Source organism: Ranitomeya imitator, chromosome 2 (assembly GCF_032444005.1).
Source record: "Ranitomeya imitator isolate aRanImi1 chromosome 2, aRanImi1.pri, whole genome shotgun sequence".
Lineage (NCBI taxonomy): Eukaryota > Metazoa > Chordata > Amphibia > Anura > Dendrobatidae > Ranitomeya > Ranitomeya imitator.
The window spans coordinates 628,611,233-628,616,128 of NC_091283.1; the positions used below are offsets into that span (position 1 = coordinate 628,611,233).

The 4,896-nt window shown below is 53.6% G+C and overlaps 1 protein-coding gene across 1 annotated transcript in view; it reads right to left on the reverse strand.

The window, feature by feature from the left end:
• Positions 1–750, reverse strand: part of LOC138665263 (gastrula zinc finger protein XlCGF57.1-like) — an 85,785-nt gene extending 85,035 nt beyond the window's left edge. Inside the window, exon 1 of the mRNA XM_069752581.1 lies at positions 543–750. The gene's annotated coding sequence lies outside the window, so the exon portion shown is untranslated. The remainder of the gene's footprint in view (positions 1–542) is intronic.
• Between the last annotated feature and the right edge of the window lie 4,146 nt (positions 751–4,896).

Here is a 4,896-nt window from a genome sequence, read left to right on the forward strand (position 1 = left end):
TGCTCCTCCTGTATAATAATAATAATAATAACAGACAGGACACCACAGTCTGCTCCTCCTGTATAATAATAATAATAACAGACAGGACACCACAGTCTGCTCCTCCTGTATAATAATAATAATAGACAGGACACCACAGTCTGCTCCTCCTGTATAATAATAATAACAGACATGACACCACAGTCTGCTCCTCCTGTATAATAATAATAACAGACAGGACACCACAGTCTACTCCTCCTGTATAATAATAATAACAGACAGGACACCACAGTCTGCTCCTCCTGTATAATAATAATAATAACAGACAGGACACCACAGTCTGCTCCTCCTGTATAATAATAATAATAACAGACAGGACACCACAGTCTGCTCCTCCTGTATAATAATAATAACAGACAGGACACCACAGTCTGCTCCTCCTGTATAATAATAATAATAACAGACAGGACACCACAGTCTGCTCCTCCTGTATAATAATAATAATAACAGACAGGACACCACAGTCGGCTCCAGCTGTACGTTACAGACGGCACAATACTCACGTCAGGACACTGCAGTGTTCCCGGTGACTCCTCCCCCGGCTGGTCAGGCACTGGAAGTTGTTGTTTCTATTTCCGGCTTGTGCGTTTCAAGTCTTGCAACATGGTAAAGTTTAAAATCCAATCAGCTAAAGGTCCTCTGATGACGTCATAGCCATGTGACCAGCCTTCTGTGGAAGGGGCTTGCTAGGAATGGTCCACAAGCAGCAGAAGGAGTTGGATCCGTCACAAATGAGCCCCTCCTACAGTATGTCCGATGTAGACCTGTCCGTGACACGTGATGTCCTGTGATGGCAGTCCTCGGCTCCGCTCGCCTAGAGCCGGCTGTGCACATAGTGCTACTTGTATCGCTGTGAAGCCTGGGCCTCATTATACAGCTGGACAGGAGTCTAGTGAAGGCTTTATAGCCATGTGCTCACATTGTAGCTAATACAGCAGAGCCGGGGAGAATGCGCTTATACAGCAGAGCCGGGGAGAATGCGCTAATACAGCAGAGCCGGGGAGAATGCGCTTATACAGCAGAGCCGGGGAGAATGCGCTTATACAGCAGAGCCGGAGAGAATGCGCTAATACAGCAAAGCCGGGGAGAATGCGCTTATACAGCAGAGCCGGGGAGAATGCGCTAATGCAGCAGAGCCGGGGAGAATGCGCTAATACAGCAGAGCCGGGGAGAATGCGCTAATGCAGCAGAGCCGGGGAGAATGCGCTAATACAGCAGAGCCGGGGAGAATGCGCTTATACAGCAGAGCCGGAGAGAATGCGCTAATACAGCAAAGCCGGGGAGAATGCGCTAATACAGCAGAGCCGGGGAGAATGCGCTAATGCAGCAGAGCCGGGGAGAATGCGCTAATACAGCAGAGCCGGGGAGAATGCGCTAATGCAGCAGAGCCGGGGAGAATGCGCTAATGCAGCAGAGCCGGGGAGAATGCGCTTATACAGCAGAGCCGGAGAGAATGCGCTAATACAGCAGAGCCGGGGAGAATGCGCTTATACAGCAGAGCCGGGGAGAATGCGCTAATACAGCAGAGCCGGAGAGAATGCGCTAATACAGCAGAGCCGGGGAGAATGCGCTAATACAGCAGAGCCGGGGAGAATGCGCTTATACAGCAGAGCCGGGGAGAATGCGCTAATACAGCAGAGCCGGGGAGAATGCGCTAATGCAGCAGAGCCGGGGAGAATGCGCTAATACAGCAGAGCCGGGGAGAATGCGCTAATACAGCAGAGCCGGGGAGAATGCGCTTATACAGCAGAGCCGGGGAGAATGCGCTAATGCAGCAGAGCCGGGGAGAATGCGCTAATGCAGCAGAGCCGGGGAGAATGCGCTTATACAGCAGAGCCGGAGAGAATGCGCTAATACAGCAGAGCCGGGGAGAATGCGCTAATACAGCAGAGCCGGGGAGAATGCGCTTATACAGCAGAGCCGGGGAGAATGCGCTAATACAGCAGAGCCGGGGAGAATGCGCTAATACAGCAGAGCCGGGGAGAATGCGCTAATACAGCAGAGCCGGGGAGAATGCGCTAATACAGCAGTGTCTGGGAGAATGCGCTAATACAGCCGAGCCTGGGAGAATGCGCTAATACAGCAGAGCCGGGGAGAATGCGCTAATACAGCAGAGCCAGGGAGAATGCGCTAATACAGCAGAGCCAGGGAGAATGCGCTAATACAGCAGAGCCGGGGAGAATGCGCTAATACAGCAGAGCCGGGGAGAATGCGCTAATACAGCAGAGCCGGGGAGAATGCGCTAATACAGCAGAGCCGGAGAGAATGCGGTAATACAGCAGAGCCGGGGAGAATGCGCTAATACAGCAGAGCCGGGGAGAATGCGCTAATACAGCAGAGTCTGGGAGAATGAGCTAATACAGCAGAGCCGGGGAGAATGCGCTAATACAGCAGAGCCGGGGAGGATGCGCTAATACAGCAGAGCCAGGGAGAATGCGCTAATACAGCAGAGCCAGGGAGAATGCGCTAATACAGCAGAGCCGGGGAGAATGCGCTAATACAGCAGAGCCGGAGAGAATGCGCTAATACAGCAGAGCCGGGGAGAATGCGCTAATACAGCAGAGCCGGGGAGAATGCGCTAATACAGCAGAGCCGGAGAGAATGCGGTAATACAGCAGAGCCGGGGAGAATGCGCTAATACAGCAGAGTCTGGGAGAATGCGCTAATACAGCAGAGCCGGGGAGAATGCGCTAATACAGCAGAGCCGGGGACAATGCGCTAATACAGCAGAGCCGGAGAGAATGCGCTAATACAGCAGAGCCGGGGAGAATGCGCTAATACAGCAGAGCCGGGGAGAATGCGCTAATACAGCAGAGCCGGAGAGAATGCGGTAATACAGCAGAGCCGGGGAGAATGCGCTAATACAGCAGAGCCGGGGAGAATGCGCTAATACAGCAGAGCCGGGGAGAATGCGCTAATACAGCAGAGCCGGGGAGAATGCGCTAATACAGCAGAGCCGGGGAGAATGCGCTAATACAGCAGTGTCTGGGAGAATGCGCTAATACAGCCGAGCCTGGGAGAATGCGCTAATACAGCAGAGCCGGGGAGAATGCGCTAATACAGCAGAGCCGGGGAGAATGCGCTAATACAGCAGAGCCGGGGAGAATGCGCTAATACAGCAGAGCCTGGGAGAATGCGCTAATACAGCAGAGCCGGGGAGAATGCGCTAATACAGCAGAGCCGGGGAGAATGCGCTAATACAGCAGAGCCGGGGAGAATGTGCTAATACAGCAGAGCCGGAGAGAATGCGGTAATACAGCAGAGCCGGGGAGAATGCGCTAATACAGCAGAGCCGGGGAGAATGCGCTAATACAGCAGAGTCTGGGAGAATGAGCTAATACAGCAGAGCCGGGGAGAATGCGCTAATACAGCAGAGCCGGGGAGAATGCGCTAATACAGCAGAGCCAGGGAGAATGCGCTAATACAGCAGAGCCAGGGAGAATGCGCTAATACAGCAGAGCCGGGGAGAATGCGCTAATACAGCAGAGCCGGGGAGAATGCGCTAATACAGCAGAGCCGGAGAGAATGCGCTAATACAGCAGAGCCGGGGAGAATGCGCTAATACAGCAGAGCCGGGGAGAATGCGCTAATACAGCAGAGCCGGAGAGAATGCGGTAATACAGCAGAGCCAGGGAGAATGCGCTAATACAGCAGAGTCTGGGAGAATGCGCTAATACAGCAGAGCCGGGGAGAATGCGCTAATACAGCAGAGCCGGGGAGAATGCGCTAATACAGCAGAGCCGGAGAGAATGCGCTAATACAGCAGAGCCGGGGAGAATGCGCTAATACAGCAGAGCCGGGGAGAATGCGCTAATACAGCAGAGCCGGAGAGAATGCGGTAATACAGCAGAGCCAGGGAGAATGCGCTAATACAGCAGAGTCTGGGAGAATGCGCTAATACAGCAGAGCCGGGGAGAATGCGCTAATACAGCAGAGCCTGAGAGAATGCGGTAATACAGCAGAGCCGGGGAGAATGCGCTAATACAGCAGAGTCTGGGAGAATGAGCTAATACAGCAGAGCCGGGGAGAATGCGCTAATACAGCAGAGCCAGGGAGAATGCGCTAATACAGCAGAGCCGGGGAGAATGCGCTAATACAGCAGAGCCAGGGAGAATGCGCTAATACAGCAGAGCCGGGGAGAATGCGCTAATACAGCAGAGCCGGGGAGAATGCGCTAATACAGCAGAGCCAGGGAGAATGCGCTAATACAGCAGAGCCGGGGAGAATGCGCTAATACAGCAGAGTCTGGGAGAATGAGCTAATACAGCAGAGCCGGGGAGAATGCGCTAATACAGCAGAGCCGGGGAGAATGCGCTAATACAGCAGAGCCAGGGAGAATGCGCTAATACAGCAGAGCCAGGGAGAATGCGCTAATACAGCAGAGCCGGGGAGAATGCGCTAATACAGCAGAGCCGGGGAGAATGCGCTAATACAGCAGAGCCGGAGAGAATGCGCTAATACAGCAGAGCCGGGGAGAATGCGCTAATACAGCAGAGCCGGGGAGAATGCGCTAATACAGCAGAGCCGGAGAGAATGCGGTAATACAGCAGAGCCAGGGAGAATGCGCTAATACAGCAGAGTCTGGGAGAATGCGCTAATACAGCAGAGCCGGGGAGAATGCGCTAATACAGCAGAGCCGGGGAGAATGCGCTAATACAGCAGAGCCGGAGAGAATGCGCTAATACAGCAGAGCCGGGGAGAATGCGCTAATACAGCAGAGCCGGGGAGAATGCGCTAATACAGCAGAGCCGGAGAGAATGCGGTAATACAGCAGAGCCAGGGAGAATGCGCTAATACAGCAGAGTCTGGGAGAATGCGCTAATACAGCAGAGCCGGGGAGAATGCGCTAATACAGCA